The following is a 23,297-nucleotide window of genomic DNA, read 5'->3' on the forward strand; positions in this document are numbered from 1 at the left end:
AAGAATTTTCAAGGGAGCAGGTGTGATGGGATGACACTTCAGACAAGATTTGTATCCCAACAATGGCAGCCCTAATGACCAAATATTGTTTATTAAACAAAGGAACACAATTCTTCATGAGCAGCAAAGACAAAGATGCCATCTTCTAAGATGATGGATTTTACCTGAATGACATGGCATTTCTTAGGTGATGTTATTAAACTGTTAGACTTCTATGTCAAACTGCAGGAAAAGACTCAGTTGAACAACCAAATGTCTGAACATTACTCATTCATTCAAAAGCTGGAAATTCTGCAAAAGCATCTGGTTATTATAAAAAATATTCATTCCACAACTCTATGGCAATGAAGTGAACAAAATACTGTACAATGATAGCAATGCCTTTTCAGGAAGGATATGACTTTCAAAATGTTGCAACAACTCTGACACCTAGCCTGAGTGGGGATTCACACCTCATGACACCTGCAAAGTTCCTGCCTGGACAGCTTTTGCCTGAACTAAAATTCTGAGACTGCAAGTTTTTCAAGCTACCTGTAAACAAATGCATAGATCTCAAAAACTATAAAAGTTATACAAAATTTAAAATACAAAAGTTACTCAACACACACACATCCTTACAATGCTGATATGTCAGTCAGACATAACAATGATTTTATATTAAACAAGTTAATTTGATATAATTATGCAAACGTGGAAAACATGGTCAAACAATCTTTACGTAGGTCTGGCTTATATGCCTCAAATAAGCAGAGGGACACTAATGGCAGGGTGGTGGAAGATGTCAACGATGGGTACAGACTGTAAGAAGGTGCTGCAGACTGTAAGAGGGTGCTATGTCGCTGCTTCCTAAAACAGTTTGCCCCTTTTTCGAGTGCCTGACTAGAAAGCTGAGCTGCTCCAGACATATTTTAACTTTTGAGTTTCAGCATGCTATTAAAATTGAAAATGCTTAATAAAACTGAAAGCTTTTTTTTCTCTCGTGTACAGTGTCCCTACAGTGGAGTGGGCTCTAAGTAAGACAGGGGATTGGAAGAAACTAACAGGAGACCATTATGGATGAGAGATAGGAGTGGAGGAAATAATCAGGAGACCATTATTTTCAACAGAAGTCAGCCTGGGAGTAGATAACAGCAATGCACATGTTAATATTTTAAACTACAGAATACTACAAGGTCAGTCAGTGACCGAGATTGTATAAAAATATTATGAAAATGTGCCTGATTTTGCAGAATATCCTTGTTTTTACTTAATACTTTTAAACACTGCTTTACTTTTAAACCAAACCCAGGAAAATATGTATACAATGACAACCATTTTGTACAGTACCCTTAAAACTGTATTTCTCTTGTAATAGATTAGATCCAGCTAGATATAAGCAAGGTTACAGGAAAAGAACAACGGCAATGGTATTGTCGATACCAGTTAGCAAAAACGAAACCAAAATGTGGAAAACATCAGAAATGCCTGCAACAGAGATCTAACAACCCTAAGAAAAATTGGAGCTTCCAAGATAGTCTTTCCCTAATATTTGTGTTCTGTGACTTACCCTCTTTATGTTTGTCCAGCTTAGTCTGACTTTACAGAGCTAGTGTGCATTTGTATGATATTAGCTACATTATTTGTTCTTTATGTGGTGTTTTTCTGAAACTAAGCTGAAACTGTTATACATTGTTGTCATTTCAGCCTCAACTTTGCTTCCTATTGATCTGTTCCTAATAACATTTTTTTCTGGAAAATCACCAAGTAGTCCTTAAGTGCTCACAAACCTTCAGATTTCAGAAAACACAAGCCAGTATAGACACTGCTGTTGTAGCACCATTTTGATCCTTGCATCAAGAGACTGAATTAGTATTTACTATCACAATCAGATGAGGTGTACACAGCCATGTGGCAATATTTAGATGATCCCACATGACCATAACTTCTTCATTGACAGTAATTCTTGTTTTTCAGCTACCTATCTGTATAAAATGTGTTCATCTAAATAATTTATAAATTTTGAATTCAGCTATAGTACTCAGGCTGATCAACTCCAAAATGTTGCAGGGAGGAAGATGCACAGACAAGAGGACACAACAAGCAGACTGTATTTTAGCTAATAAAACTGGAGTTGTTTTTGTGATCTAGTTTAAGTTTGCTGAAGTGCAACAGCTTCTTGTCTTATGTTAAGGGCAGGGTGCTGTTTACATATTGCATCTGCAAGTATTCTGGTCATGTCCTTACTCAGTTTATTCTTTATGTCCCCACACAGATTTTGAACCTGGCTTTGAACATCATTCAAGCAAAAATGATGCTCTTAGTTAAAATTATTGTAACTTCCTTAATCATGACATGTTAAATTGTGTAAAGCTAATCCTGCCTGCTTGTGGCCACATTCTGTAGATGTAGAAGCCTGTTTAGAAACTCATGATATCACGAATCATTGGTTACCGATTACTTTTTCCTAAAGAAAAGTGGAGACCAGGCAGTGGCAGTTTTAGATTTTAAAAAGCAGGTTGCTGTACTGTGATGAAAGCACAGTCTAGTTCAGTCTATCTTTTTTACTTATATTTAGACATGTATGCATATTTTCAGAGCCAAAGAGTAACAAAACAGGAATATTCTCTTTATTTAATGTCATTTTTTAAAACTGGTTCATAACTCAGAATGTTGTAAAGAAACTTGAAGCGAGGTAGCCCTGTCAACATGAAAAGATACCAATATCAACCCAGTGGAGGTCAATAAAGAAAAATAAAAAAAGCAAAAGAGGAGGCAATTTAAGCAATATCCAAATTTATTTTGAAATATGCAGCGCCTTCAATATCATGTATGGTTAACAAAAATCCTGAAGAAATGCAAGCTGGTGCATCCAAACAAGATTCAGATAAAGGACTGAAAGATAAAAAATGAACCATCTTCAAAACACACTTAAAAATGAGGGAAAAAGAAGACATTAGCAAGATCAACAACAGTATAAAAATAAGAGTGGAGAAGAGCACAGCACTCGGAGCTAAACCAAGACTTTGAAGATAAGAAAATGAATATTTTAGTTTAATGTTATAATCACTGCTTGGCACATACCACTTCCAGATGACATTAGAGTTAATCTAGTTAAGAGGGGAGTAAACCTCTTCAGAATAATGACGGACCTTTTTCTGTTCAAAAGGAGGAGAAAAGAGCAAAAGAGGCAGCCGACACTTGACAACGTTGTGGTTTTATAAATCTTTACCAAAAAGGAAAAAGTGTCGAGAACTTGGACAATTTACTGAAAGTCAAAAATTGTTTCTATTGTTTTATTTTTGCCACAGATGGTTTAGAGATGTTCAGACTAAAGCTTGGACATCCAGCTTTATAACTGGCTTTAAAACCTGATAAAAACGTTTATGTTAAAAATCCCTAAACATAAGAAATCTGAACAACCTCTCTCCTGCTTAGAAAAATAGAAGACTTACGCAATGGGAGTGAAACTCAAAAAATTGACTAATAAAATCCATCAAGTACAAATGAACAGTCAGAGAAATAAATGGAATTTTATTTAATATAGTGTTTTGGATGTCATAATGTTTTTGGGCAAATGACCTTCCTTTACGTGGTCACACAGAGAATACATCATCAGCAAATTAAGAAAATTACTCTCAAAATTACAATCTAGTTTTCAAGGACCGTTTCCTAAAAATAAAATAAGTTTATCTCCTTTCAGAAGGAATGTCATATCTCAAAAAAATCAAAATGCGTTCACTGGTCTTCTGGGAAATTACAAAGAAAATATAATGGCAAACATTAAAAGCAAAATACTTGGAATTTTTTGATAGCATTCCTCACATTTCACATACTTGAGTGTGAAGTGATCGGGTACATCCATACTGAAGATATTTTGGTCAGAAAACATCTTGAAACATTTGAATAGTGATGAACTGATTGATACAAACCTTTGTCACAAACAAGGCTGCAACTATGGCTGGTATTCATGGTGGTGTTCTGGCAAAAATCAAAGATATTAATCCCAAATCTGTACTTATGCCTTGTGAAAATCACTCTCTGAACCTTTGCAGAGTTTATTCTTTTGAAAGTGTTTCTTCGTGTGTGACTTTTTGGGAACTTTGGAAAAAATTTACTCAAATTTCTTTTAAGTTTCACCTCTGATGGAAAACATTGCAGAATGTAAGTGTAACAGTGACAAGATGCAACAATCATTATGAACCTGTGTGGTCAGTAAACAAAAAAAAAGTATGAAAATGTAATCTCGACCTCTGAAGTAGTGAGAGATTCCAAAAACTGTGGGCACAGAGTTATCAGCTTAGATTTCTGCTACATGTGATTTTTCTTAATGAAATAGTTTTTGTCCGGTGTGAAGTTTTTAAAGGAGGTTAATCAGACACAAATGTTTGCAAACAGCCAAAATAGCCCTTGACAAATGTAACAGTGAAGCTCCAAGCTTTACAATTGTTCCATGAAAATCAGCACACTGAAAATGTGGAGAAGATCATTAATAACAAAATATAGGGAAATGGATGGTTCAATGAAAATGCTCTGTGAAAACTAAAGATGCAGGTCTTGCACTGCCAGAAGAAATCAAAAGGGTAATACCTGAATGCCTTGATTGTTTTCACCAAGAACTGGACACACTTTATCAAAAGAAATGGATCAAATAATGTCGGTGCTTGCTATCATTCAACCATTTTCTCTAGTGTTTGCAGAAGAAAAATATTTTAGTGTTTACCAAATATAACAGAAATTTATGATGAATTTTGCGGTTGCCTCACAGCAAGAGGTTCTCCCATTCGATTCTCAGCTAGTGTGTGGGGAGTGCCTTCTGTGTGGTGTCTGCAAGTACTCCCCACGGTCGAGTGGCCTCCGAAAGACATGCGTGAATGGACGTGCCTTCGCTGAAGGTTGGATGTCGGGCTGGCCGGCACCATAAAAATCTACTGCCAATTAGCGGACTGGAGTTCTGCTGTGGCGACCCCTAACCGGGAAAAGCAGAAAAGACAAAAACTTTGCTGGAAACTTTAACTGCAAACACATCTGAAAACCACTAAAATCCAGCCCAAAGAAACAAAGACATGGGCAGTTTTGCAGTTAATGGAATTTATTGCAAATATGATTATTATGAATCTCTCCCAAACTTATCCTTACATGGAGGACTTTTCCTAAAAATATTTTGTATCTCTTGCTTCATGCAAAAGAAACTTTGAAATTAAAATTAATAAAATGTGCTCCTTAATCAACAATGACACAGGATAACTTCACAAATCTGGCTTTGTCAAAATTGATCTTCACATGTTTATGCTCAGTAGATGATAAAGTCATTGTCAAATCTGCAGAAGTTATGGCTCAAAAACAGAAACTGCAAAGTTTTTATTATTCATTACTGCAACAGACCAATATGCAGGTATAATTTTCACCTTTTCAGAAACACAGTATGCAATCTTTCCTTTGTTTTTTACTGTAATACTTATTTTACTTTACTTTTACTGTCATGATTATATGTACGAATTTCAGTAAAGGAAATTTTTCACAGCACAAAATTCTTTTCTGGCCATTATTTATTTCACTTCATGATTATTACAGAAAACAATTGTATCATGTAGTGTGTGTGTAAATGGGTGAACAAATTCTCTGCTCTGGGTGTCAAGTATGCTAGTTATGCCATTGCAACTGAGACCAGACAGGAAAGAATATGAAAAAGGAAATTAATGTGTTTATTTGAGACAGCAAAAAGGAAAAACTAATATGGATAAAGGAACAGGGTGGTTAGATTAGGATGCATACTACAAGGCCACACAACTTAGATTAATAAATCTGATTCCGGATATACACTATATGCCCAAGTGAAAGCACATGACAGGCACAGTAACCAACAAGGTGGCAGGATTACATGTAGATGTTTGGGCAGATGAAGACGTTTGGGCAGATGAAGGAAACTGAACAAAGAACCGAGATTTTGGCAGCAAATTATAAAAAGAACAGTAGTAGTAGGTAATAAAATGGGATGATGATAGATACATTCTAGGGTTGCTGAACTAATTTTACCTTGCATATACATGTCTAATATTAGCATTTCAAGGAAGATATACAGAGACTGGAAAGTCATTTTGTTAAACAGGAAATATATTTTAAACCATGTAAAGAAAAGATTACATTTGGGGAAAACGATACAGAACAGAGGTAAAAAGAGCAAGGAGTAAACAATTACACAAATATTAAAAATGAGAGGGGGAGGGAAATAGGTCTTAACTGTAGATATGCAAATAAAATCAAGAAAATTTAGAATTTTTCATGGTAATGTTTACCAAAATATTTCTACACCCTTTCGAGACTTGATAAAAAATGTTTCTGCAGACAAAAGGCATATGTTAAGAGATGTGATGGTTCAGAAAGAGGTTATTAGGGCCATATATTCTGGGAATGTAAGTGGCTTCAGTAAAAAAATAATTTGAACAATATATGCCACGTCTTACACTTGGAAGAAAGCGTAATTAAAGTATTGCTATCTTTAGTATTGATAGTGGGTAAGAAAGCAATAAGTAGAAAATGGAAAACTAAAAACAAACCATTAATAAAACAGATGAAAAAAATATTAAGGAGAATAAAAATATGGAACTGAGAACTGTTAGGAATCAGAAGCAGATATCTAAGATGGACTGGATGGGATACTATACTGGAAGGATGTTGACAGTATGCAAGATCTGTATCTGATAAAGTAGACTCTGATACAATTCAAAAAGTCACTGGTGTAGTTGTTAACATGTGTAGCAGACTGTAAATAAAAAAATATGATCACCAATTCCAAATCTCAATTTAGGCTACAAACAGTTTGTGTGTTTGACTGTATTATTTTAAATGAGCAATGCTAAATGGGATTAAGACTGAATGAAGTAGCTCATTGTGATACATGGATTTGCATGCTTCACACATGGAAAGGTACTGATAACTGAATGTTAGCACAGATTGTCTGACATGAGGCTGCATGAGACTGCATTATTAGTACTGTATAATCAAATGATCATAAAATGGCTTTATCAGCAATTAGTGCCAAAATAACAAGTGCGTCATGGATGGGTATTGCAGAGTATGTTTCAAGGAAAATGTTAAGTATTTACATTGCTCAAAAAAAAAAAAGCCTAGGGATGAACACTAGAATTCAACAACCCTAGTTTTTGCAAGAAAAAATGGAAATTTTCTTACTAAAGGCAATCAATTCAATAAATGATGTTGAAGGCCAAAAGAAAAATCCAAAATCTGAAAAAAAAATTACTCCAAGACTCGAGAATAAGCAAGAGAAACACAGTAATTTATATCCACATTACTCATCACAAATGGTAAATTAGATCTGAAAAATAAAGTCACAGAGCAAAGCATTATTGGTAAAAAAAAGGGGGGGGGTGAGTTGAAGCCTTAGAAAGTTCAGTTCAGTGCAGAGCAAACTGTAAACTGGAGTCACAATCTTAGTGGTAAGGATGACAGAGTTCCCACATAACATTTCTTTATTATATGTAGCTGAAGCAACTTTTTACATGTGTTATGCCTTGTAATTATGTAAAATTACACATTTGGAGTGCTCTCTGACACCACTCCAAGAAAAAAAAAATCAGGTTGACTTGTACAATGACCCTTCCCAGTAAGAGATCCACAAAAGCGGTTCTTAAAGTTTTGGTTATTTTGGGGCATCTCCTAAACAAGGAGAGAGAGTCCGAGACTATACTTCATGCCGCAAAGGTACTATCCACAATCACAAACTTTGTTTTGTATAGCACCACTACAACAGAAAATCAGACCAACTTCAACTCTGCACAACACTGCAGGCTTGCTGAGAAAGCTTTCTTCCTAGTTGCTACATGGTGAATAGGACTCCTCATACAGCTATATAGAAATACGAGTTAGAGGAAGACCTGCCTTCTCCCACTCATTCATCAAAAAGGCAACCATCCACTTTTTGTGGACACTAAGCAGTACCCACAAAGGCTACTAGGCATACAGTACTGTAAACTCTGTACAAATGTATCAGACCTGTATATACAATGAGGTACTGTGGTAGAAGTCCACATCCTTCCTCCTTAAATCTGTTTAGTGTGAGAAATGACAAAATCCTGCATGTGTCAAGGAATGCGTTCTGCCACTTAAATGAATCTTGGAATCATACCAAAACTAGTGTAAGTAGAGCCAACTTGGACATTAACAAGTCACTGCTTCACAAACTCCCCACTGACCACTTTTGTCACAATAATATCGGTTATCATTCCAGTGATGCCATCACCATCTCCAGACCTCCTTATTCTAATTTATTTCTAAGAGAACATGCCTTTTCTGCTTCTGCTCCTGTGAAACAAACCAAACCCAAAACTGCATAAAGCCAACCTGCAGTTTCAGTCCTCTCCTTTGTTGCATTCAGAATGGAATATATAATACTCAGTAGCCACTATTTCTCATACACCTCCAAAGGACAGAGACAAACTACATTTCACTATTCTGAAAAAATCTCTCTCATGTTTCAGTAATGTGAAATTCAATACCTCCAAGTGGGGCCAGTATACTTATTGCAAAAAAAATACATGTTTTAGCTTAGTTAATGAGCTCTACTTATTTATCTGCAAACAGCAGACATGACTCTGAGAAAGTCTTGCTGATAACCACCTGACTGAATCTTATTACTTTACATGTGTGATATCTTTGTTACTGCTTTTATTCTCAATGGTGTTCTTACGGCTTCCCACTGTCAACCTTGTAATCACATACAATTTATTCCAGTCTTTCATGGATGAGGATTCTCTACCTCTCCCTTAAGTTATTTTTTTTCAAACTGCAAATGTCCCTTGCTCTTTTCCCTTGGCTAGTCTCTCATTATCATTCCACATTACAGTAATAGTGCTGCATCTTAAACTGAATCCATATCTCAAAATGAAAACAAATGTCTGCCTTTTTCTCTATAACGTAATGCCCTAACCACTATTTCCCACTTTGATTACTGCACATTAAAAAGTACACACTTATTTTGACTTGCATTTAATGAATTTGCCTGTATTATTTAAATATTGACTTGTACTCTCTTTTAACATACATTTATTTGGCACTGCTGCAAGCTATCCCTGTACTCCTCCACTATTATTCCAGTAAATTTTACTGACTACCTTCTATTGGTCATATATATATATATATATATATATATATATATATATATATATATATATATATATATATATATATATACATACACACACACACACACATATATATATATATATATATATATATATATATCTATATATATAGGCAAACTCTGGGGAGTGGGAACACTGAAGTCCACTTCCATACCTCTGAAGAGAAAAGGAGAATAAGACAAAACACAAGCAGGCAACTGGTTTGCAAAACACGTAGCACTTATCTTCAGAAACTCTGGATACGGTCCCTCCATGTCAGGCCTTCCTGCATATGGCAGCACCCAAGGATGACTGCCTACTGATACTGAAACTCATCAGAAATGCAGTGGAAGGATGCAGGGAACGGTGCAAATGAAACATTTGCTGCTCATTTCTAGCAGTGGAAATGTCCATCTTCAACAGTATTGCCTGCCATGACACCAGTACATTTTTGCCTGATGAAATTTACCAAAATTCTAAGGAAGAAATCCGCACATAATTTTAAAAGCAACAAACTATTCTGTCTCACATACTTTAAGACTCTCAATAATTGGCGTGGATGCTGCCAAAATACATTTTGGCAGCATCTGCGGCAATTATTGGGAAGACACGGCATCAGAAACACACACACACACACACACACACACACACACACATACACACATACACACAATTCAGATGGAGAAAGATGGGGGCAATTTAGCTTGTTATAACAAGGTTTAAATACTATATTCTTCAGAGGTGGACAGAAACTGGACTATCTGAAGAAAGTCCACAGAAAAGTACAGTTTTGTACCTACCATAAATGTAGATGTTCGAAGATCCACATTGCTGCAGTCCTTACACTTGGGTAGTCCGCTGTCCTCGATCGGCCCGAATATCAAAGTATTAGGCTGACGTCGGTCAAGGCGCTTAAGACTGACATCAGGACGTCAGGGTACAAATGCGCATGACCGACGTCATATCCTCAGTCTTTTCTTGCCCCAGATGTCAGAAGACCCTAAACAGAAAGGTCAAAACCAAAAGACAGCAAAAAACAACCAACCACCCTTGCACTAATCACATGAACAATATATACAATATGCACAATATTTACAACCCAAACCACACAACCGCCTCTAACAACAGAGGGGAAGGAGGGAGGGTAAATTGGACTGCAGCAATGTGGATCTTCGAACATCTACATTTATGGTAGGTACAAAACTGTACTATGTTCTTCATCTCACATTGCTGCAGTCCTTACACTTGGGTAGAATCCCAAAGCAGAGGTAAGGGAGGATGGTAAAACTATAAAGTAGTAGGAGCTGCCAAAATGCCCTGTAAAATAGCAGTGGCAAAGACAGCTCTAGATTTAGAGTAAAGTGGAAGGTGGTAATGCTTAGAGAAGGTATGCACTGAACTCCAAGTAGCTGCCTCCAAAATATCTTTAGTTGCCACCCCCCTTAAAAAAGCTGTAGAAGTGGCAGTAGCTCTAGTGGAATGAGGCCTAATCCCAGCTGGAACCTCCTTACCATGATGGGAATAACAGAAAGCAATACAAAACCCAATCCACTTAGAAATAGTTTGTTTTGACACAGGCTTGCCCTGAGAACCCAAAGCAAAAGAAACAAACAACTGCTGAGACTGCCTGAACCCTTTAGTTCTGCTCAAATAATATCGCAACTGCCTGTGTATATCCAAGGTGTGCAAAATCTTTTCCCCTTTATTTTGGGGGTTTGCATAAAAAGTAGGCAAATGAATAGTTTGGTTTAAAGCCACACTAGAAACCACCTTAGGCATAAAGGAAGGATTAGTACGTAAAGATACCCTAGCCTTATGGAAAATTAAGAAAGGCTCAACTGCCATAAGGGCCTGTAATTCAGAAACCCTTCTCGCAGAGGTAATGGCCAACAAAAAGCAGTCTTCCATGATAAATATTTCAACTCGGCAGTAGCTGCAGGCTCAAAAGGTTGTAGAGTGAGTTTCTCCAACACAAAATTGAGATCCCAAGCAGGAGTAGGAGCTCTACGTGGGGGTCTTATATTCTTTGCCCCTCTAAGGAATTGCTTAAACAAAGGATGAGAAAACAATGGTGGATCACAGTCATAGTGAGCAGAAATTGCTGCAGCATGAATCTTAATAGAAGAGAAGGACAAACCTTTGTCCAGTAACTCAGCAAGATATTGAAGAGCCACACTTAAATTAGGCTTAGCAACATCAAATTCCTTTGCTGCACTCCAAAATAAAAATCTCTTCCATTTATCTGCGTATACTTTCCTTGTACTAGGCCTTCTGGCCTCCAAAATAACATTCAAAACTTGCTGCGGAAGCTGAGACCCTCCAGGGTTTAAAACAGAATATGCCAGGCTGTTAGGTGAAGAGAGTGAAGTTTGACATTGAGTAAATGACTGTTCTCTTGAGACAGCAGGTGTGGAATCAAGGTAAAGGCCATGGAGGCTCCCGAACCAGACTTCTCAGTAATGGGTACCAGTGCTGTCGAGGCCAATCTGGAGCTATTAGAATCATCTTCGGCTTGTCCTGTCTGACCTTTAGGAGTACCTTTGGGAGGAGAGGCAGAGGTGGAAAGGCATACACATGAAGATTGCTCCAATTGAAAGAAAGAGCATCCACTTTCCAAGCTGTGGGATGAAACCTTTTTGTGCAAAACTTTGGCAGCTGGTAGTTTAGTGGAGAGGCGAACAGATCTATGTCTGGAGTTCCCCATGACACTGTCAATTTCTGAAATACATGAGGATCCAATTTCCACTCGTGGGGATCCATAATTCGTCTGCTCAACACATCTGCTAAGGAGTTCTGTGCTCCCGGCAGAAACCTTGCCTAAAGATTGAGCTGTAAACTGAGAGCAGTCTCCCACAAAATCATTGCTTGCCTGCATAGAGGATAAGAATGTGTTTCCCCCTTGCTTGTTGATGTACCACATGACAGTTGTGTTGTCTGTTAGAACCAACACCTGCCCTGGAAGAAGTAAATCCTTGAAAGCTATTAATGCAAATTGGACTGCTAACATCTCCTTCAAGTTGATATGTAGATGTTGTAGTCTGGCAGGCCACGTGTCTTGTATCCACTTTCCATTTAGATGAGCTCCCCAAGCTTTGTCTGAGGCATCTGTCGTTAGAATCTGACTCGCCTCTGGCCGGGCCACAGTGAGTCCCTTGTTTAGGTGACATTCCTGAGCCCACCACAAAAATTCCTTTTGAATGCAAGGTATTATCTGAATGACAGTGTCCATATCTTGGCAGTGCTGAGTCCATACATTTTTGAGATACCATTGTAGCTTCCTCATATGCAGTTTGGCATTGGGAAGCACCAGAATACAAGATGCCATGAACCCCAAGGCTTGAAGGACTGTCCTTGCAGTCAGCCTGGACAGATGAGACAATTGATGGAAGTAAAGAGAAAGATTCTTTTGTTTGTCCGGGGTCAAAAAGGCCATCTGGGATGCTGTATTCAGTCTCACACCCAGAAAGCACATGTCTTGAGAGGGTACTAGACTGGACTTTATTTCGTTCACAGAATACCCCAGGCATCTTAGCACTGCTATCACATATTGCAAATGATGAAGAAGCTCGTCCCTTCCTTTGGCCAGAATCAGGCAATCGTCCAAATAAGGATAGATCTGTATTCCTTTTAGCCTGAAGAAAGCTATCACTGGAGCCAGAACCTTTGTGAACACTCTGGGCAGTAGATAAGCCAAAGGGCAATGCAGAGAACTGATAATGAGAAGTCCCAGCTCGAAAACGCGGATACTTCCTGCAACTTAGCCTGATAGGAACATGAAGGTAAGCTTCTTTGAGATCCAGAGTCACCATCCAGTGATCTTTGCCCAGCAGAGGTAAAAGCTGTTGTAACGTCAACATTTTGAACTTGGGAATGTCCAGATAAGTGTTGAGGATAGACAAATCCAAAATTGGTCTCCACGTGTTCTCCTTCTTTGGTACTAGGAACAGGCGAGAATAAAATCCTAGGCCTACTTCTGGCAGAGGGACCGGCTGTATGGCCCCTATTTGCAGCAGCAGAGAAATTTGTTTGTGAGCCTCTATTCTTTGCTGAGGAGGAACGTCTGGCATGCCTTTGAAAGGAGGCAATGTATGGAAATAAAACCTGTAACCTTGGTGTATAATATCCAATACCCATCTGTCCTGGGTAATTAAACTCCAATTTTCTTTGAAGAGTGCCAACCTTCCTCCCAAAGGTGCTGCCAGACAAGAAGGCTCTGGCAGCTGAAAAGGTAGGTCATTGGGCCTGTTTACGAAAGGACTGGCCCCTGCCCTCACCCGAAGACTGTGCAGGTGAACTCCTGTTCTAGGTCTGAAAGAGCCCTGAGCTCTACCCTACCACGTCTAGATCTTCCCTAGACTGTGAATCATAAGAAGGGTACATCCACCCCTTAGCAGGCCAATTCCTACTAAACTTCGGAGGCTGAACTTGCAAAAAATCTTTAACAGTCTGCATAGACTTAGCCTTGTCTTCCATTTTCTTTAAAACTGCCTCCACAGGTGAACCAAACAATACATCCGACTGTAAAGAAGCATCTAAAATCCTTGTTTTAACATGGTCAGATAAGTTCTGATCCCTCAGCCAGGCGTGCCTGCGAAGAACTGACCCAGTGGCAGCCACCCTAGATGAGGCCTGTAAAGCATCAAATCCACATTGTAAAGAATGCTTACCCACCTGTTCAGAAACATGTACCAAATCTTGTAATTCTTTACACTCAATGCCTTCCACCAGAGCATCTACCTTAGACTTCAATTGAGAAAGAAGATAGTTTTGATATTTCAACATGTGAAACTGGCAATTCAAAGCCCTCATAGCTAAGGTGGAAGAAGTATAGACTTTCTTTCCCCATCTATCCAAAGCTCTGGCCTCTTTATCTGGAGGAACCGGATTTTTACCACAGAGGCCTTGACACCCTTAGGTCCCTGACTAACTGTTTCTGGGTCCGCCCTAGGACTCTTATACAGATATTTATGAGCTTCAGGCACCCTGCAATACCTGTCCGGTTTAACAGGAGCAGGAGGCAAAGAATCAGGATTAAGTGAAGCCTCTGCAAACACATCTTCCACAACATCCAGAACAGGAGGAATAGCCAAAGGCCTATGCTGGGGTAAAAGCAAAAATTCCCTAAGCCTTTTCCTGGAATCAGAGAAGTCCGGACCTTCCCACTTAAAATGTTCCCTCATAGAATGAAGAGTCTCTGAAAAAGAAAAATCCTCTGGAGGAGAAGCAGAAGGAGTAGAATCATCCACATCAGAATCAGAATAAGGAGAATACTCCTGCAAGTCTTCAGCCGAAGACTCTGAAACATCCGAAACCTGCTCAAAACTCCCCAACTCTGGTTCCACCCTAGGCCTCTTATCAGGAGGGGGCAAAGAACCTCTAATCAAAGTAATTAAGTCTTCTGCCATTTTGAGCATGTGCTTCTTGGGCATAGATCCTGAAGAACTAGGAGTGACACCAACAGAAGCTAAACCTGGCCTGCCTCTGGGAGAAGCCTTGGAAACAGGAGAGGGCCTAACCACCCTAGGAAGGGAGGGGAGTACAGTAACCTGAGAAGCCCCTTCAGCCTGACCTGCCTCCTGAGAGGCCACATCCTGCAATATCAAAGTCTCCCCCCTGGGACTCCAGAGAAGCCTCCGGTGGAACCACCGGTTCCACTGACGCCTCCAAAGAACCGGCGTCCGCACGGACGACTCTTCTGCCGGGTTTAGCTGCTTTGTCTTTGCGCTTCTTGAAGCGGGCGCCGGAGCATCCGGCGGCATATTGTAATTGCACCGCTTCAAGACCAACCTGGCACAATCTAACCTTCGCAATAGTGCGCTTATTAAACCTAGCACAAAAGCGACACCCAACAACGTCGTGCTCAGGCCCCAAACAAGGAATACACAAAGTATGATAATCTCTATGCGGTATCTGCTTCCCACAAGAAATACAGTTATTCACTTTTTCTGACATCCGTAAAACCACTGAGGCAAGAAAAAACTAAAATATTCCCCAACGGGGTACTTAGCCAACTTTGACTCGGTCTGAAACTCTGAATTCGAAAAATTTCAGAACGCCGAACGGCACTTGCAACGCTGCTTCTGCATCGGACCATGCTGCAAAAAAGACTGAGGATATGACGTCGGTCATGCGCATTTGTACCCTGACGTCCTGATGTCAGTCTTAAGCGCCTTGACCGACGTCAGCCTAATACTTTGATATTCGGGCCGATCGAGGACAGCGGACTACCCAAGTGTAAGGACTGCAGCAATGTGAGATGAAGAACATCAGGAAGAACATGCAAAACTCCACAGAGTTACTGAAGGGAAGGGTTGAACCTTTTACCTTGACTCTACAGTAAAATGTAACTTACTACACCACCTGTACTGAATTTTCATGCTATAAAGCATATATAGATACTACCAGGTTAGCTGCTCATATTTATAATCTACTACTTCATTCTGTTTCAAGTGCAGTATTTTAAACTTGTTTTTTCCATGTGCATTTTGTTATTCAGGCTGCTGATCTTATGTACTATTCCTCAAGCTGTGTCTGAATACCAATTACATTACCTTGTTGAGCTTTTCCTGGTAAAATCCTGTCCTTTACTATTTAATCTGAATCTGGGTGACAAAATTGGGTATCTCATGAAAACAGCTCTAGGATAAAGGATTCTTATCCAGGTAAATGTTCTGGGACAACTGGAAGTGTTCTGAATGAACGTTGTTACAAGGTTCACCAATCTTCCACATTTCAATTAGAATAACTCTCTCTCTGTACTAGTAGTACCTTTCAGTGGACAACAGACCAAATATTATCATGTGCTGCAGATATAATGCAACTTTAACCATGTTTCGTAGCAAACAGTATCTCTGTTTTATCCAATTTACAGTTCCATAAGCCAGAAAGCATCTCAAAATCAAGCTAAGCCAAACAAATAAGAAGGCATCCAGTGTTCAGCTGCCAAGTTAGAAATACAGTTAGCTGTCCCAATGGTGCATTAACAATCACCTTGATAAAACACTGTGTTCAGCTATGAGCAGCCCACAAATGAGTAAAGAAAGTACCAAGTTTGAGTTCTAGTTTATTACAGTGCTTATTTTCAAAGCATTTTACATCAAAAACCATCACTCTAAACAATGAAAACAAGTATAACATTAGCTAAAATATACAATGACTTGCTAAAAACAAAAAGTAAGCAAAAAATTAAGACTATGGTTAAAGCAGAAACAATTCTGGACTAAAAAAAAATATAGTAACATTGTTACATAAACAAAATTAAATGGTGCTGCCAGCAATCAATAGGTAAATGCAAACCAAGATAAGAACTTAAAAATATCAGAGTCCAGACAAAGTAAAAAAAATAACATGTCTCGTGAAAAACTTCTGCAGAAAGGACTTTTTTTTTGTGAGCAAGCTTTAAACCACAAACAGCTAAGAAAATCCCAAATGGCCATCCAAACATTTGAGAGTGACAAACAAAAAACATTAAATCATAAACTCAAATTCCAAGCCCAGTCTTACTAAATGAATTCATCAAAATGCATTCCAAATGCAAGTTGTCACAGATCACTACATTCATCTTCACAAGACACAAACAAGCCTTTCTTCAGACCATTGGTCTGTTTTTGAAAGCTGCTCCTCCCAAATACCACTGCAACTCAGATTAAAACAAGAAAAATAGCCCCTCTTCTCACCACAACTGGGACTCTAATGCAGCATCAACACACCACCTGCGTCTAACCACAGTCCAATAGGATGAACCAAAGCAAGCACATTAAGAAAGGTTTAAAACAAGTTTCTTAAGTGAGCAAAAAATAAATGCAGGAAGCTCTACAGTCTGGCAGTAACTTGCCACCATTGTTGAGAGTGACTCTGCAAATGCTGTAAAGAAACAATGAGGGCAAACAACGTATTGAAACTGGAAGGACAAGAAGGAAAGGGACTACCTCATCTCTGCTCTTACTCTGGATGTTAAACAAAGACATTATCATCTGCACACCTGAAAGTGTCAAGAAGATGTAGAAAATTTACTAACAGCAGCAGCCAACAACAGAAGGCAGAAGCATATGTAATAGCTGCATCCCACAGGCTCTTTCCACAACACATTCGCTGTCCTCAGCCAAACACTAGTAATTCTGGTGACAATGTTCAGGAAACCCATAACCACAATATGCATCTAGATAGGCTGTGGCAATGTTTATCATTTGGAGGCATCCACAGAGCTAGAATGATACATCGAACTCTTTGGCATTCAATACTCAAGAGAAAGAAACAAAGCTATACCTGTCAACCAAACTGTGCAACCACGAAATCCACCTCTTGTCCCCACCACTTGACCTCTCTTGTTTCTGCTGACATGGTGAGCCTGGTATGTCACATTGGTTGATCTCTGCATTCCCTGTAAAGACAGCATAATTTCTAAATGTAAATATATAATATTTGTATCAGCATCAAATGATATGTTATTCAAAGTTCATACTCTGATACTCACTTCAAAACAATGCTGAATTACTGAACCACTGCCTACATTTTAACTTTTAATTTAAAATTTGCGGTGTCTAACCATCTCCACTAAATGACAAATCAAACAACTATTTTGGGTGCTGAGCACCTTAACACAGTATCTTCAAATAGTAGATCCTTACAGATCCTTACAGATGTAATAAATATAGTTGGAGTACATTGTCAAATAATGCAAACCAACTCAGACAGAATTACTCAACATGTCTAATGTCCCTGACTACCCTGAGAATAAACAGCCTTCGTCCCTTTCTAACACAAACGACAACTGTGAGTATATCCTCACACCTTTATCTGTTTTCAAAGAGAAACACATTTTCTTTTCAGAAGGTAAATCCATAATACCAACTCAAAAAAAAAAAAAAATTAAAAAAAAAAAAAATTAAAAAAAATTTAAATATTGCACAGGGGAGGCTTATGTATGGCTTCAGATGCCAACTGTAAGGACAAATCATCTGTAACCCATGTAGGATCAATTAAATGTATTGGACTGGTTGAAGTACAGATCTGACCCCTACCTCCCTAAATATACATGTAGCTACAAATGAGGCATACAAGATGATCCATAATACTGTGCAAAGCTCTTGAAGAAAGGAAGGGAACCTAATTAAAAAAAAAAAGAAAAAAAGTTAGAAGACATCCCATTATGCTGGTTATCACCTAAAACTGTACTATCTTCTATGAGTACGGCCCTTGCCTTAATAGCCACATTTCTAATACTTTGCAGAAAGTACAGCTGTACAAATAAACACTAACAGTAGATGTTTGAATGATCACAGCTGCAGTAGCCTAAGATATATGGGTTACACCCTGCTAAAGGATACAACGGCCCAGAATACAACCACAAGGAAAAACCACGGAAACGTATACAAAATAAAAAGCAGCGAAACCAGAAGCAGAACACAGAACCAACTCCACAGAAATAGCGTAACCAACAAGTTTTAATATCCGCTTTCGTCCTTGGACTTCCTCAGAATGAATGAAAGCATTTAAAAACACATTTAAATACAAAATAAATTAATCCCAAATGTTTGGTGATTGGTCAAATAATAATCCAATTAATACAAACGTCACTAAATAATTAATCTGAAGCAGAAAACCTGTTTCATAAGAATAAAGAAGAAATAGAAACATTGTCCTTGTTTATACTTAACATGTTGTTATTTAAAAAACATTTAATATTGACTGCTTCGTTTAAACCTGGAGCTTGGTCAGCAAAAAGTTTAATCTGCCACCAGGTCTCTCTTTGTTCGACCAACTTTTTAAAATCCCCACCCCTCAGGTCAGAATGGACCACCTCTAATACAGAAAATAAAATTTTTTTTAAATTCAAACAATTTACAGAATGTTTAAAAAGGGCACTGTTATCATTACTAGTCTTGATGTTATAAACGTGTTCCTTAATACGAGTATGCAGGCTTCTAGTAGTCATCCCTATGTAAAATGCGGGGCATGAACTACAAAAGCCTATATAAACTACCCCTGTGGTCTTACATGTAACATATTCAGGAACAGGGAAGGTAAGGTCTATACCCTCAATCGAAATAACAGGTCCTTTAGCTATAAATCGACAAGTACTACAATTATTACATGGAAACATACCTTTAACGTTTTGGACCCTATTATTTAAGTTAAAGGAATGTTGTTCAAGAGCTTTTTTAACATTGTAAGTGTTCCTGTAAACAAAAAAAGGTTTGTTACCTAACACCTCATATAAATCTGAATTTCCATGAATAATTTTCCAATTCTTCGTCAAAATGTCACGAATCTGGTTGTTATCAATGCTCATGTCCAATGAACAAACTAGCTTATGGTGACTCTCCACTATATTGGGAACCAAATTAGATGTTATAATGTTCACGTCATCAAGTATAGCCTTGTAATTTGATTGCCTTTTTGTATATATTTCATTAATGATAGAATTTAACAAGGGTAAATGATACCCTCTAGAAAGAAATAAACCCTTAATAAACTCAAATTCCACTGATAAATCATCATCCCTAGTAGTCATCCTACATGCACGGATGAACTGCCCTTCGGGTATGTTACGAATAACGTGTGTTGGATGCGCACTAGTGTAGTGCACATAATTATTTGTAAAAGTTTCCTTTCGATGGATTTTACTATGAAATCTCCCTTCAAAGCTATCCCACCAAAGATGAACATCCAAAAAATTAATGGACTTTCCAGAACAGCCTAAAGTAAATTGTAAAAAGCCCCCAGTGCCATTTAACTTATTAAGAAATTGTTCCACTGTTACATCATTCCCTTGAATGATAAATAAAAGATCGTCTACAAACCGACAATAAAATAAAACTTGAAAATCATTTTTAACTACACTTAATATAGTGTCCTCCCACCAGGACATCACCAGGTTAGCATAGGCAGGGGCCGCTGACGACCCCATAGCCACACCTCTTTTCTGTCTGTAGAAGGTTTTCCCAAAAAGAATAAAATTGTTTTGTAACAATATTTCAATAAATCTACAGATAGTAAAGATTTGTCCTGTTCTGAAGTTTTTATTTTTACTCAGAATGCAACGGATTGCTTCCACCCCATCCTCGTGGGGAATAGAGGTAAATAAGGATGTAACATCAAGTGTAAAAATGATGTGTTTATCTGGGTCAAAAATCTTGGTGACAGAACTCTCCTTAACTTTTTTCAAAAAGTGCCAAGAATCTTTAAGAAAAGAGTCAAATTCAGACACTAAAGGACTTAATATGGCATCAATAATGAGAGCTATCCCTTCGGTAACCGAATGGGGGGCAGAAACTATAGGCCGAAAAGGTGGATCTAATTGATTTTTATGTGTCTTGGGAATTCCAAATAAAATGCCAATTCTGGGTTTATCTATAAAACAAAAATCATAAACTTCTAAAGTAATTTCACCTGACATTAGGGCATCATGCAAAAAAGAATGAATTAATCTTTCCTTTCTCCTAATGTCAAACAGTGTAACAATTTCATATTCGTCGTGATTCTCTAGTAATTTTAACATTTTAACATTATATGATTCTTGAGACATTATTACTATGTTTCCACCTTTATCACTTCTCATGAATCTGATGCCGTGATTCATGTTTCTTAACCTATTGAATGCTTTTCTTTCATCAATAGTTAAATTGTGTACTGGCCTGTCTTTTTTCCTCAAAGAAGAATGTAATTCTTGTAAACAAGCTTCTTCATAGATTTTTAATGTGTGGACCAATGGAGGGTTATAGTTAGAAGACTTAATTAACTTCTTATTGTGACATGAAACATCATGTAAAATATAAGAAAGATTTAATCTCCGGGTAAATTTCTTAATATCAATAGTGGTCTTACATAAATCGGCCTTCCTGGTAGGAACAAAATTAAGTCCTAACCTAAGAATATGTAATTCATGCGGCCCTAATTCAAAGTCAGTCAAATTAATAATATCAAAATTAATTAATTCTTCTTTTTCTTTTGTCAATTCTCTTCCCCCGAAGAGTTGGAGTTCAAAAATGTCCTGCTTCTGGTGAAAACTGTCTTCTTTGTCACCGGAAGTTTCTTGCCTAAAAAAGTCTTGTTGCCCAATACTGTCGAGTTAGCTTCGCTCAAGAGGTTGTCAGTGTTCTGTTTATGAGTCAAAATCAGCATTGTTAGATAAAAGGCAATTGTCGTTTTCTAACAAAAAATCTTTATTGCTAAAAGGTGTTGCCTGGCCAGTTGCTGAAGCTGCCTTAAAATTATCAACTGGAACATTTTTATTGTTAACAGCAGCCATAACTCGTCCAGTTGAATTAACATTGGCCAAAGTTTCTGATCTTTTATAAACACTAGAAAAAGATGCCGTGTTTTTATTATTGGCAAACCCCTTAGTCTCTCTAACGTTTGGTACAAAAAAGGAATATGCCGAATTGTTTTTATAAGCTGTAATGTCACGTTGAAGTTTAACCAATTTCTTATTGGTAACTTCAACAGAATGTCTGTCAACCTCCTCAAATAAGGGTGTAAGAAAGTCCGCGTTATCAACACAAGACAGTTCTCCCTCCAAGCGGGAAATTTCCAAATTTAAATCAGACATCTTTAGACTGTTGTTTTCAACTAACAGTTTTAAAAAAGACATGCCTGCTTCATTAAAAAAAGTAACCAAATTGTCATAGAAAACATCCCCAACGTGTACACCGTTTGGACATTTAAAGAACCTAAGTCCCTTAGGCATTATTTTTAATTCAATGCACCTCTCAAAGTAGTGGTTCTTGATGGACAGAGAACGGAACCTTTTTACCAACCTGGTCAATGTTTCACGTTTCTTCAAAACATCCCCTTCACAATAAAAGTCCTGGTTCACGAACTTCGCGAATGGGTTGTTAAAAGAATCCAAAAGTTTTTTAACATCATGCCGGGTTGAACTTGCACCGTGTTGATGCTGAAAACGTGAATTTAGGCGCAGGCATCCATCTGTTGTTATATTCCGCCTCGAGCGCTCTCTGGTTGGCTCCACCTCAACAACGGTGTCTAGTTCCTTAAAGGAACCGTGTGGACTTGAAGTTTCCATTGCCTTTTCATTAGAAGCACCGGCTTTAGCCACCAGAATACAAACTTCAGGGCAACTTCTATCTGCCCAAACCATTAGTCAGCTCGAGCTGAGCTGACTAGAAGTCAGGTTTGGGTGCCAAGCTTTTCAGAGCTTCATGCCAACAGAGAGAGGAAAGCTAAAACCTTGAGAGAACAATAAGAATATAATACTAAAATGTTCACAACCTGGCATGCATGAATGAATGAATGAAATAAACAAACAAACAATCAATCAAAAAATCCAAATCCACCAAAACCACTAGAGCAAGCGACTTGAACCTTAGCACGGATATAAATAGGACGAGCTGGAGGGATAGATTTATCACTCAGAGACTCCCTATGCTGTGGAATAAAATCCCGGTCCATGTGAGGCAGAGCACCTCGCTGGCTCTGTTCAAGAGAAATCTTGACCTGTGGATGGGAGATCGTAGGTTTACCCCGAGAATCATCTCTGTGTCACTGCTGGACAGAGGCACAACAAACTAATGGGCACAGTATTTTTTCATATAAGGGGTGGCGTAAGCCACAAAAATTTGGGCTAGGCTTATAAATGCCTTAGAGCAGACAGCCTAGTATAAACCTAGGAACCTATGAACAAACAATTGTGGGGGTAGTTACTGCAACAGTGATCATTTGAACAGTTACTGTTATAGGTGTGGAAAATACATCTGTTTCCCCCTGAGTTGGCCCTTCCTGTTCACGGAGTACAGGCCCTCTAGACCTAGTGGGACCTATTTTTTACAAAAATTTTTATTAATTTAACTTATTTACAATATTTACACAGAAAGGAAGAAATTCAACTTCACATACTGTTTATGCAATGATAAGAATACAATAAATCAAAGTAATTTTATACAATTCACACATTAAGAAGCTTGGTATTTCAATAGCAAAATTTCAGGGTTATCCCAACAACAAAAGGTTTTACTGTGATTTATAGATCTTATTCTGATCACTTCTTTTTCAGTTTTACATAGTATTTTTGTTAAATTTAAAAAATTCTTTGAATGTAGGTGTGACATCCCCACTCTGGGCTTGTAATCAAGAAGTCTGAATCCTCACCACTGACAATGGAGAGGAATGCTCACTTGGAATACAAAAAGATACACTCAGTATATTCACATGCAGACCCCCCCC

At 38.1% G+C, this 23,297-nt stretch overlaps 1 protein-coding gene across 1 annotated transcript in view; it reads left to right on the forward strand.

Annotated features, from left to right (window-relative positions):
• The window catches only part of PAPSS1 (3'-phosphoadenosine 5'-phosphosulfate synthase 1), a gene marked incomplete in the record, with an annotated part of 841,989 nt that overhangs the window by 778,696 nt on the left and 39,996 nt on the right, over positions 1–23,297 (forward strand).

The sequence above is a fragment of the Protopterus annectens genome, chromosome 2.part0 (assembly GCF_019279795.1).
Source record: "Protopterus annectens isolate FY-2018-M chromosome 2.part0, PAN1.0, whole genome shotgun sequence".
In the NCBI taxonomy this organism is placed as follows: domain Eukaryota; kingdom Metazoa; phylum Chordata; order Ceratodontiformes; family Protopteridae; genus Protopterus; species Protopterus annectens.